A 14,197-nucleotide genomic window follows, 5' to 3' on the forward strand; every position below is an offset into this window, starting at 1 on the left:
GTGTGTGGACATGATATTCTTAGTGGAGACTCTGTGTTGGTAGGATATGCACTTTAAAGTGAGATGAATGACGTGTTTATAAGAAAATACGCAAGAAAATGTATGATGATGAATATTTGGTTGATAATATTTGTGCACTGTAATTATTGACAACTATATAATTTTTTGAACTGGTTATCACATGAATAAGGTAAAAGTATTTAAATACATTGTTTGCTCTTCAACACGATCCTTCTTTCGCTAACCAGATGCCTCCTAGTAGTTGGAGTCTATAGTAGTTAGAAACATTCTATTTAGCTGGCTGTAGTTGCTACTTGCTGTAATTGCTGTAGTTCGTGTTAAGAAGATTTTCTGTGAGGTAAGTGACTTATGAAAAACAGTAGGGTTTGCACTGTTGGGTTTCGTAACTTAAATGAGTTTAGGAAATTAACAGAGTTGGAGGTAGTTTCACATTTTTTTTAATTTCATATTTTTTTGGGTTAGTAGTATTGTTCGGCTTTCTTACAATTCAGGGCCATTCTTTTGTGTTAATTTTTGGAAGTCATGTTGTCAACGTGTAGCAGTCAAATTGCATTGAGCTTGTATATTGTAGGCGATAAATGAATAGCTTAAGTTTGAGTTGTCTTTGTCAGGGAAAATTCTGTAGGTCAGTGTTTAATAAAAATATTTACAGAGGTAGTTTCACAGTTTTCTTGAATTGTAATATTTATAAAAGTATCCGTACCTCGCGTTGTACTACTTAGCGTTGCTATCTCTAGATCCCGGTGGCCCGGGTCGGAGAGTTTCTCCGCTCGGTGAATGGGTCTGTGTGTGTTGTCTTCCTCATTTCATCTCATCTTCATTAAAGCGCAAGTCGCCGAAGCACCCTCAAACAGAAAGACATGCACAAGGCTATCCAATCACCCTAGAAGGGATCTTCTGGCCAATAATGCCATTGGATCATTTCATTTCATTTTCATTTACGAAAGTGCTGCAAACAACTGAAATTGTCTTCGTTTTTCAGACTAGTAAACAAATATTATCTTTATTCAGTTACATACACAATGTCCTATTCTAAACATCAGTACCATAAAATTTTATTATTATTGATCATAGTTGTGAATTTTACGCCAAATAAGGACTTTTTGTGGCAATGGCTTAGAGAGTAGACTAGCTTTCGTTTTCGTTGTAATGGAAATACCGGAATGTAGAAGAGTCCTTTCTGTCGCTGAATATTCTTTGCCTAGCCTTTAGGATGCACAAGTGTCAGTATTTTCCATCTGATCCTTATGAAAACTATCTACAGTGCATTAGGAGTGAACGAGTAGAGTACTTTCGCAGGTCCACTAAAATCTCTCTGGAGATGTTACGCGACTGACTGCATTTCTGTTCCCTCTTCAATGCTTAGTGGATAACAGCTATAGCCAACCGCCCTGCGTTTATGTTACTTAAAATAGCCAGTGGCCATTTCCTGCTTTCAACCTATCTAGTACTATGATTCGTTTTTATTAGCAACTAGAGCGCTCGAGTTTGTTAGTATGGGAGAAGCTTTCAAGTAAAAATTAACAGCATGAAACGAATTTTACTTGCAAAAGGTTCTACCTTCATCACAAATCATCTGAAAGGTAACATTTTACCACGACAATTGTCTTTGTATAAAACAAATCTTCCCTTTACTTTGTTACCGTTCCTGAACATGGCTGTCAAGTTATTTTCATATGTGCCTGGAATACATAGTGTTACATAGTAAAAATATAAAAACAAGCACACGTTATATTGCCGACAGAATATACAAAATATCTCTTACACAAATCCATCCCGCCATAGAACCCATACCGCACTTGGGTCAGTATTTCATTAACGCACACGTGTAGCAGTGAAGTCGTAAGAGATTGGCCTTGCACACAGTAAATTTGAGCTCAAGTCACGTATAATAAAAGAATCGTACGGTCTTGAGAAAGGACTACGTAATTTAACAAATCATCTAACCACATTACCAGACTTCACAGTTAGCGGCGTAGCATGTGTTTCTAAAGTTAGTTCGTCATAATAACAACCCTAATGTAATTAAACACAGACGCAGTGATTGGTGAGCAGCCGAAGCACACATACGCAGTATTCTTATGTTCTTGGAAGTGGGCCCTACTGATGTGTTGGATTTATTACAATGTTACTGTAAACGAGGCTTTAAGATATTATAATTTACTAAGTGGCATCAACGTTTTTCTTAATCATATTTCAGCTACGTAGTTTTTATTAAATAAAATCGTACGAATCGTACGATAGCCGTCTCTATAAACGGTAGGTCTACTCTGATTGTCGGTCTGTTAACACGTACTGTGAAAATGGCCAACATGTGAACACATAGGGGTGGTCTGCTACGGAGCTGCATGTTCAACTATGTACGATGAACGGTGTGCTCTGAGACACTTGCACGTGCACCAGCATTGTGCTCTTTCAACAGATATGCCACAAATCGCCATCTATCCTGTTTCACCGAGCAGACAAGCCTCCGAATCCAATGTTCTGCGAAGAGTCGTGGACCTCCAACCATTTGGTGCCTAGTGGTAGTTCCACTGTCCTACCTATTTCCGGAGATGCTCACGAGAGTAGCATGTGAACAGTAGATTAGCTTCGTCGTTTTCGAGATAATCATCCACAGACTTTGCGCAACAATAGTCCATGCTTTGACAAAGTCGCTTACCTCAGGGGACCTTCCCATTTGCAGCCCATATTTTCTCTAGGGTGATTCCAAACCGCCTCTGCTGCGCAGACATAATTTTTATAGCGTGTCACGTGCCTGAAACGTCACCAGGCGGCATCCAACTTCGCAGTGAACAGTGGTCATGGTGTTTTGGCTTATCAGTCTAAATAAATGTGACAAAATATTTTATTAGTGAAATGATAATTAAATCGAAACCCTTAGCTGCCGACAGGTGTTGTTGATATACAAGGTGCAGTCAAGTTCTAAGGCCTCCGATTTTTTTTTCTCCGGACTGGAAAGAGATAGAAACATGCGCATTGTTTTAAAATGAGGCCGCGTTCGTTGTCAATACGTCCCATAGATGGCAGCACCGTACGGCAGATGGAATTGTACCGCCAGCGGCGAGAATGAGAACTCTTTTAAATACTTAAAATGGCGATGTTTTCCTTACTTGAACAGCGTGCAATCATTCGTTTCCTGAATTTGGGTGGTGTGAAACCAATTGAAATTCATCGACAGTTGAAGGAGACATGTGGTGATGGAGTTATGGATGTGTCGAAAGTGCGTTCGTGGTGGCGACAGATTAATGAAGGCAGAACATCGTGTGACAACAAACCGAAACAACCTCAGGCTCACACAAGCCGGTCTGACGACATGATCGAGGAAGTGGAGAGAATTGTTTTTGGGGATCGCCGAATGACTGTTGAACAGGCCGCCTCCAGAGTTGGCATTTCTGTGTATTCTATGCACACAATCCTGCATGATGACCTGAAAATGCGAAAAATGTCATCCAGGTGGGTGCCACGAACGCTGACATACGACCACATGGCTGCCCGTGTGGCATGTTGCCGAGCAATGTTGATGCGCAACGACAGCATGAATGGGACTTTCTTTTCGTCGGTTGTGACAATGGATGAGACGTGGATGCCATTTTTCAATCCAGAAACAAAGCGCCAGTCAGCTCAATGGAAGCAAACAGGTTCACCGTCACCAAAAATATTCGGGTAACCGCCAGTGCTGAAAAAATGATGGTGTCCATGTTCTGGGACAGCGAGGGCGTAATCCTTACCCATTGCGTTCCAAATGGCACTACGGTAACAGGTGCATCCTACGAAAATGTTTTGAAGAACAAATTCCTTCCTGCACTGCAACAATAACGTCCGGGAAGGGCTGCGCGTGTGCTGTTTCACCAAGACAACGCACCCGCACATCGAGCTAACGTTACGCAACAGTTTCTTCGTGATAACAACTTTGAAGTGATTCCTCTTGCTCCCGATTCACCTGACCTGGCTCCTAGTGACTTTTGGCTTTTTCCAACAATGAAAGACACTCTCCGTGGCCGCACATTCACCAGCCGTGCTGCTATTGCCTGAGCGATTTTCCAGTGGTCAAAACAGACTCCAAAACAAGCCTTCGCCACTGCCATGGAATCAAGGCGTCAGCGTTGTGAAAAATGAGTACGTCTGCAGGGCGATTACGCCGAGAAGTAATGCCAGTTTCATCGATTTCGGGTGAGTAGTTCATCATCATCATCATCATCATCATTTAAGACTGATTATGCCTTTCAGCGTTCAGTCTGGAGCATAGCCCCCCTTGTACAGTTCCTCCATGATCCCCTATTCAATGCTAACATTGGTGCCTCTTCTGATGTTAAACCTATTACTTCAAAATCATTCTTAACCGAATCCAGGTACCTTCTCCTCTGTCTGCCCCGACTCCTCCTACCCTCTACTGCTGAATCCATGAGTGTCTTGGGTAACCTTGCTTCTCCCATGCGTGTAACATGACCCCACCATCTAAGCCTGTTCGCCCTGACTGCTACATCTATAGAGTTCATTCCCAGTTTTTCTTTGATTTCCTCATTGTGGACACCCTCCTGCCATTGTTCCCATCTACTAGTACCTGCAATCATCCTAGCTACTTTCATATCCGTAACCTCAACCTTGTTGATAAGGTAACCTGAGTCCACCCAGCTTTCGCTCCCATACAACAAAGTTGGTCGAAAGATTGAACGGTGCACAGATAACTTAGTCTTGGTACTGACTTCCTTCTTGCAGAAGAGAGTAGATCGTAGCTGAGCGCTCAGTGCATTAGCTTTGCTACACCTCGCTTCCAGTTCTTTCACTATGTTGCCATCCTGTGAGAATATGCATCCTAAGTACTTGAAACCGTCCACCTGTTCTAACTTTGTTCCTCCTATTTGGCACTCAATCCGTTTATATTTCTTTCCCACTGACATTACTTTCGTTTTTGAGATGCTAATCGTCATACCATAGTCCTTACATTTCTGATCTAGCTCTGAAATATTACTTTGCAAACTTTCAATCGAATCTGCCATCACAACTAAGTCATCCTCATATGCAAGACTGCTTATTTTGTGTTCACATATCTTAATCTCACCCAGCCAGTCTATTGTTTTCAACATATGATCCATAAATAATATGAACAACAGTGGAGACAGGTTGCAGCCTTGTCTTACCCCTGAAACTACTCTGAACCATGAACTCAATTTACCGTCAACTCTAACTGCTGCCTGACTATCCATGTAAAGACCTTTAATTGCTTGCAAAAGTTTGCCTCCTATTCCATAATCTCGTAGAACAGACAATAACTTCCTCCTAGGGACCCGGTCATATGCCTTTTCTAGATCCATAAAGCATAGATACAATTCCCTGTTCCACTCATAACACTTCTCCATTATTTGCCGTAAGCTAAAGATCTGGTCCTGACAACCTCTAAGAGGCCTAAACCCACACTGATTTTCATCCAATTGGTCCTCAACTAATACTCGCACTTTCCTTTCAACAATACCTGCGAAGATTTTACCCACAACGCTGATTAAAGAGATACCTCTGTAGTTGTTACAATCTTTTCTGTTTCCATGTTTAAAGATTGGTGTGATTACTGCTTTTGTCCAGTCTGATGGAACCTGTCCCGACTCCCAGGCCATTTCAATTATCCTGTGTAGCCATTTAAGACCTGACATTCCACTGTATTTGATGAGTTCCGACTTAATTTCATCCAACCCAGCCGCTTTATTGCACTGCAATCTATTGACCATTTTTTCCACTTCCTCAAATGTGATCCTATTTCCATCATCATTCCTATCCCATTCTACCTCGAAATCTGAAACATTACTGATCGCATTTTCACCTACATTGAGCAACTCTTCAAAATATTCCCTCCATCGGCCCAAGGATTCACCAGCAGTTTTCCTGACCTGTCCAAAATACTTGTCATTTCCTTCTTACCTCCCTTTCGAAGACTGCTAATTACACTCCAGAATGGTTTTCCAGCAGCTTGACCCATAGTCTCCAAACTGTTTCCAAAGTCTTCCGAAGATTTCTTCTTGGATGCTGCAATTATCTGTTTGGCTTTGTTCCTTTCTTCAACATAACTTTCTCTGTATACCTGAGTTCTAGTATATAGCCATTTCTGATACGCCTTCTTTTTCTTTTTACAGGCTGCCTTGACTGTGCCATTCCACCAAGCTGTTTGCTTCATCCTACTTTTACACACTACTGTTCCAAGACATTCTTCAGCCACTTCTAGTACTGTGTCCCTGTACCTTGTCCATTCCTTTTCCAATGACTGTAATTGCCTACATTCAACTGACTGGTACCTTTCTGAGATCAGAACACTGTCCTTGTCCTTTACTCTAACATCTACATCACTGAGTGTCTCATAAAAACTATCCATCTTATCTTGATCTGTCCCTTCACAATGCGAATATACTGACACAATCCTAATTTTCTTGCTAGACACTGTCAAATCTATCCACATCAGTCGTTCGTTTACATACCTTACTGCAACTACGCTGGGTTCCATTTCTTTCCTGATGTAAAGCCCTACATCCCATTGTGCTATTCCTGCTTTGACTCCTGACAGGTAGATCTTGTATTCTCCCACTTCCTCTTCTTTCTCACCCCTTACCCGAATGTCACTAACAACTAAAACGTCCAGCCCCATCTTACTTGCAGCCTCTGCCAGCTCTACCTTCTTCCCAGAGTAGCCCCCATTGATATTAATAGCTCCCCATCTCATTACCATTTGTTTGCCAAGTCGTATCTTAGGAGTCAGTTTGTCAGTTAGAGGTGGGACTCCGTCACCTCCAAAGGTCCGAGGCATTTTGCTCTGATTATTGCCAGCATCATGTTTGAAGTACCAGGGAAGCAGGTTGCTAGCCTTACTTGCCCCGAGTCCCATTGAGTTTTACCCCTAACGGCTGAGGGACTAGCCGAGTAGTTAATTAGAAAAAAAATCGGCGGCCTTAGAACTTGAATGCACCTCGTACATCAACGGGGACAGCTGAAAATGTGTGTCCCGACTGGGACTCGAACCCTAGATCAGTTTACATTGTAGATGCGCTATCCATCTGAGCCACCGGCAATTGAAATTCTTCTGTGCGAATGCACACACTTTGCCGGAACTCTTACGGGACTCGTCAGCTTACTCTGGCGCGAGTGATGAGTGAATGGACAAATATCTATTAGGAACACTACGAATGTAGGTCGTGGACACTTTGGAATGTGCGACTCACGGGAAGCGTGCAAGGGTAAGTCCCTGCATTCGCACTAGTCTCTGTGCCCTCGGTGGCTAAGATGGATAGAGCGTCTGCCATGTAAGCAGGAGATCCTGGGTTCGAGTCCCGGTCGGGACACACATTTTCAGCTATCCCCATTGATGTATATCAGCAACACCTGTCGGCAGCTAAGGGTTTCGACATAATTATTTTTTCGTTCTAGAGAAGCTGCACGGTCATCAATGATATCTGTTCTTTCGGGAACAGATACCATCTTCATATATTCATTCATAATTCATTAGTTGTAGATAACCATACAAATCATAATTGAAAGTGATAAAATTTTTATTCAAATCATTTTACATGGTCAACTCTTACTCCACCGACAATTGTAGAATTTTGGAACACGTATTGTGTTCGAGTATAATGACTTTCCTGGAGACTAGAAATCTACTCTGTAGGAATCAGCATGGGTTTCGAAAAAGACGGTCATGTGAAACCCAGCTCGCGCTATTCGTCCACGAGACTCAGAGGGCCATAGACACGGGTTCACAGGTAGATGCCGTGTTTCTTGACTTCCGCAAGGCGTTCGATACAGTTCCCCACAGTCGTTTAATGAACAAAGTAAGAGCATATGGACTATCAGAGACCAATTGTGTGATTGGATTGAGGAGTTCCTAGATAACAGGACGCAGCATGTCATTCTCAATGGAGAGAAGTCTTCCGAAGTAAGAGTGATTTCAGGTGTTCCGCAGGGGAGTGTCATAGGACCGTTGCTATTCACAATATACATAAATGACCTGGTGGATGACATCGGAAGTTCACTGAGGCTTTTTGCAGATGATGCTGTGGTGTATCGAGAGGTTGTAACAATGTAAAATTGTACTAAAATGCAGGAGGATCTGCAGCGAATTGACGCATGGTGCAGGGAATGGCAATTGAATCTCAATGTAGACAAGTGTAATGTGCTGCGAATACACAGAAAGATAGATCCTTTATCATTTAGCTAAAAAATAGCAGGTCAGCAACTGGAAGCAGTTAATACCATAAATTATCTGGGAGTACGCATTAGGAGTGATTTAAAATGGAATGATCATATAATGTTGATCGTCGGTAAAGCAGATGCCAGACTGAGATTCATTGGAAGAATCCTAAGGAAATGCAATCCGAAAACAAAGGAAGTAGGTTACAGTACGCTTGTTCGCCCACTGCTTGAATACTGCTCATCAGTGTGGGATCCGTACCAGATAGGGTTGATAGAAGATATAGAGAAGATCCAACGGAGAGCAGCGCGCTTCGTTACAGGATCATTTAGTAATCGCGAAAGCGTTACGGAGATGATAGATAAACTCCAGTGGAAGACTCTGCAGGAGAGACGCTCAGTAGCTCGGTACGGGCTTTTGTCAAAGTTTCGAGAACATACCTTCACCGAAGAGTCAAGCAGTATATTGCTCCCTCCTACGTATATCTCGCGAAGAGACCATGAGGATAAAATCAGAGAGATTAGAGCCCACACAGAGGCATACCGACAATCCTTCATTCCACGAACAATACGAGACTGGAATAGAAGGGAGAACCGATAGAGGTACTCAGGGTACCATCCGCCACACACCGTCGGGTGGCTTGCGGAGTATGGATGTAGATGTAGATGTAGAAAATTTCGTAAGTGGTTAAGGGATGTTTTCTGAGTGTTTTCGTGTGAAGGACCCATCGTCTCCGATGACTCTTTATAGAGTTATTGCATTTCGCTCGAGTTCCTACCCCCACTTATCTTTGCATCATTATAGCAGTGACAATACATGCACAGCAGTGCAAGTGGCGAAGGTATGCACTGTGTGTCTTGTTTTGAAAGAAACTTGTTACGTTCACTCGCGGTACTTGATGTTGGCAACAGTAGTTCCTACTTTACCCTTCAACCTTAAGTTTGTCTTCTGTGCTGCTCGGTTCTGTCCGGGGTTTATTGCTCCCGCAGTGTTAGTTGTACGTTAACAGCGATAAACAGCATTGTGGACAAGGATACTGACGTAGAGTTGGCCCATATTCACCTCGTGTCTGGGTTCGCTGAATGCAATGCAACGTCACCACAATGATTCTGTGCTGAAATATTCCCGCGACTACGGCAAGCTCACCGCAGTAGGTTTGCATTCGAGTCTTCTGGCAACACTATATGCCTCGCGAAGCGCGTTTTCGTGGCTGCATATTACTGGTTTTTACACTGTTTTTAATGTATTTTCACAGAACCAGAGGTAATTCCGTTAACACGCCGAATAAATCATGATTTCATTATTACTCGGTAACGAGCTACCGCTGTTCATTGGTCCCGGATAATAAAATACTCCGTGAATATCCCTAAAAGACCTATTAAACATTGACGTTGGTGTTCGGATTAACGCTGCAATACCACAGATTTTAAAACGGGACCCAAAAATACTTTCCGCTCTTCTCCTTTAGCAATAAGGGCAGTAATATAACCACTTAAAATGTACATGAATGAGTTTTAATAATGAGAATGTTACGAAGGTTGTGTACCTCCTTTTCTTAAAATGAAGCTTTTAATTTTTTTTTAAACTGTACCATAGTAATAAGGGGACTATACGCAGGGTATAAATTTTAAGTTGGCAAATCAGACTAACTCGAAAAATCAGCTTCACTCGAAAGAATATGCAGAATCCAAAGTAGATTATTTTCGAGGGGGACATGTGCTCGTGATAAAATTAGCCCGCAACCCCAGCCCTCTGGGGGTGGGGCGGAAGACAGCATTAAAATTTCAAATGTGAACCCCCATTTTTTATTGCAGACTCAGAGTCTACATAAAAACTACGTACATTTGTCTTAAAAATTTATCTTGGTTCTTGGTAGTTGGCGCTGTAATTCAAGAAAATCTGTGTTCTCATTTTTGCGTGGAAAACGGTTACGATAAATAAAAAATACTTATTTATTTCATAAATTTTGATTTGCTAAAACTAGTTAATGAGTTCACTCGTTAGTAAGTAGGATGTTTGGTTAGTTAGCTAGTCAAATGATTTGTTTGATAATTAAAACTTTTGTTGCGTCATGACCACGAAACAAACAAAACTTATCCTAGTCTGCGGAAAAATTTAATATTTGGGTCAACGTTTGTAAAATGTTAATTCCTCTCTCTCAGACCGCACCCTACCGGGAGAGAGGGAGAGTACATTCTTTAACGAGACCTCGTAGAAGCGTCCTCAGGCAAAGCAGAGCGACTTTCCCTCGTTTCACACACACACACACACACACACACACACACACACACACGACGCCTCCGTGCCTACATCGCATTATGCCTGCTCCCCTTCCTCCCCGAAAATTGTAGCTGTTGCATATCACGGTATATCCTTTACACAACCTCGCCACCCGTGTTCATAATTATTCCCGCTCGTTCACTCTAATGGTTGCGATAAACAAAACTGACTTCAGATCTAGACGGAAAAAAATTGTGTTTCACGCACCAGATACATGTCGTAGAGTCGTCCTCGGAATTTGCGTCGCTACTGCCGAAATTAAAACCGACGGGCTATCGCACACTGCCCGTGACGTCATCGCCAGCGGGCGCATTCGACTTCCTGCCTCCACCGTCCGACGCGAAATCTTCCCTCCCTTAAAACTGCCTGCGCGAACCGGACCGCATTTTTGTTTTGTGTGCTGTTGTGTTTCCACAACGTCGGACAGGCTGCTTTTAATTAAAATGCAACATTACGGAGCATATTTGCATTTACAGTTAATTTACTTCGGTGGGATATTTTGCTTCGCTTGTATGCGCGTGTGTTTAACTTTGCCGGCTATTATTTCTCTGTTTGGTTCCGAAAAATAAAGGCAGAAGGAGAGAGAAAAAAGGGGCTAAAGAATCTGTCAAACTTCTTTGCAGTTTTCCGGTCATCTCCTCGCGTCTGTCTGTATGTTATTTATGCAGTCAATAAGCGCCACCTGTTTGTCTTATAGAGAACTGCACGGAGCAGATAAATCTTTGCCGCGTTTTATGACGCATACACGAAACTGATTTACACACTACATACCAATATGACAAGCAAATCTTCCTCCTGTACATTATTCCGTGAATACTGCCGCAACAGCCGCGCGGGATTAGCCGAGCGGTTAGCCGGCACGGTAGCTCAGCGTGTTCGGTCAGAGGGTTAGCTGCCCTCTGTAATAAAAAAAAACTGAGTTAATCGATTAACAACGAACTTAAAACGGATGTCTTACGACGTCCGCCCCGAGCAGATGCAACGAACAAAAGCGAACAAAATGAGATTTAAAAAAAAAAAAAAAAGCGGTCTAGGCGCTGCAGTCATGGACTGTGCGGGTGCTCCCGGCGGAGGTTCGAATCCTCCCTCGGGCATGGGTGTATGTGTTTGTCCTTCGGATAGTTTAGGTTAAGTAGTGTGTAAGCTTAGCGACTGATAACCTTAGTAGTTAAGTCCCATAAGATTTCATAGACATTTGAACATTTTGAACCGCCGCAACAACACATACGCAGCCGTATGTTTACGTGTCTATTGCTATAATATACTTCCAAATTTTTTTACAAAAAAAAGGAAAATCATGCATGTATTATTGGAATCGTTTTGAATTGATTATATCGGCATAGACTGAAAACAGGCAAACCAAAATTTGTAGCATTTGCAAATATACCTGAAGTGGCATGTCTTAGCTGCCTTATCCTACGTTCAGGTAAACAAAATAGTGTGGTTCAGTTAAATGTAATATGCTAGATCTTCTTTGAAGCGGTTCTGCTGCATTCTCTAGCAGACAATTTGTGACTGACTTCGCGGCGAGAATGTTCCAGAAGCTTGATGGGATGACAGAGTAGGAAGTAACAGTACCCTCTGAGCTGCTGAATAGTAGACATTTCGAGCAATACAGGTTCGGGGTCCGGACGATATTGGAGCATTCCTGCAGTAGTGTTTCGAAGAGATGATATGAAATCCCCCCCTGCAATTTCCTGACCCGCTGTGTCCTCGGAGACCACCTGGATTTCGTAGCAGTCACGACGCTGATTGTTCCAGAGGAGCACCGGCAACGCGCAACGACGCCTGGTTTCTCTCGAATAGAACGATCCTTTATGCGGGAACGTAGTGCGGTAGCAGATGGAAGCCCCAGTATCGTATTATTACTTTCTTTTCTCTTTTTGTTGCTTCATCCAAACTTATAAGTTGCGGGCTATAACGAAGTGGTACGGAAAATGCTCGATGCATTGCGGACTTCGAAAGATATGGAGCGCCTAGCAGTATGCAAACCCGCGTAGCATCTATATCTATTTTCGCAACTGAAGTACGATCCTTCCACAAGAAGAAAAACAAATTCTGACTGGGATGCGGGGAGCACACATCAGTGTGTTGGTGGTTTTCTCTGCGTACAACAGTCTGCTGCCCAGGGAAAAATAAGCATAAATGGATTTATCTTGACGCGTGTACTTAGCGACATGTAATAGCTATAATTGTTAGTCTGCTAATGACACAATGACACAAATACTGGAATAATGTTGTTCAGTGCACCGCCCTCAGTCACCAGTAATATATATATATATATATAACATTGTATAATGTGTGTGTGTGGGGGGGGGGGGGGGGGGTAGGGATTGGAGATAAGCCACACTTACGTCGCTGAGTGCTGAACTAAACTCTAGACTTGCCCTAAACAGTCAGTTTAAAGAAAGTTACACAATTCGTGAACACGAAATTGATAGCTTCATGGTGAATAATAGTGCTTGTTACTGTATTTCCGTATCAGTTCTCATAAAAACATCGCAATTAAAAAGAGCCAGTAGTAAAACCTACAAAAAATGGCTCTTAACACTATGGGACTTAACATCTATGGTCATCAGTCCCCTAGAACTTAGAACTACTTGAACCTAACTAACCTAAGGACATCACACAACACCCAGTCATCACGAGGCAGAGAAAATCGCTGTCCCCGCCGGGAATCGAACCCGGGAACCCGGGCGCGGGAAGCGAGAACGCAACCGCACGACCAGTAAAACATATAGTGTGGTAATAATCGCAGTTGTTGTTGCAGCTTTAGTCATGTAGTGGATGACAGGAAATTCTGTCCTGTTGATTACTTATAAACGTGGGCACATCTGGGTAATCAACTGCAGTATGTGACGTTACCTGGGACACTAAAATATACAAATGCTCATGTAGTTTCAAAAAGTCTAGACAATAGCTAGGAATTCCTATAATCAGTAACAGTGATTTGGCGTGCACACACACACACACACACACACACACACACACACACACACACACACACAAATTATCACTTTAAAGTACTTCAGACAAAGGGGAAGACAGTTTCAAAGCACTGTCGAACTGAAAAATATGAATAGAAATTTACCTCTTTTTGCCGCGAGTCTCCAGTGGCTTCCCAGGATTCGCTTTGTAAAATTTTCGAATTCTTCTCGCAGCCCCGAAACATGCTTCTGTTTACGTCATTGTTCTTGTCATCGGCTGAGAGAGAGGGTGGAGCAACTCTTTATTTTCACTCTCAGCACCCAGTGACATTATTAATTATTTTTCTAAGTCCACTCAGTAAAATACAACCCCTTGCCCTTCTCTGACGAGTGGAAATTGCATCTGGCGCTGCCCGTGATGGGCCAGGAACCGCTTTATCACTCACCAATAGATGTATTAATATGTGACACACCACAGCCCAAAAATTACTTCACTTCGCAATGGCTATATAAGTAAGGGTCTCTGTAGGACCACTAAGGTTTACAGTAGCCGGACACAGTACATGAGCGGAGCAAAGTCGACCGACCTGCCAAACGGCAGCTAGGGTGCGCTCGTTGTTCTCTTTGTGACCAGGCAGTACAGTGAATCGCAGAGGGGCTGTAAGAATAGTGACCGAAGTTTGACTCTTATGCGCTTGATATGTCGAGAAGTATAGCCGTTACAGAGTATTCGTTGCTCGTTACTGGACGTCATTACTAGATCTGAAAAACTACCGTAGACTGTCATAAGTAACCATATAAT

This window comes from Schistocerca cancellata, chromosome 2 (genome assembly GCF_023864275.1).
Source record: "Schistocerca cancellata isolate TAMUIC-IGC-003103 chromosome 2, iqSchCanc2.1, whole genome shotgun sequence".
Classification (NCBI taxonomy): domain Eukaryota; kingdom Metazoa; phylum Arthropoda; class Insecta; order Orthoptera; family Acrididae; genus Schistocerca; species Schistocerca cancellata.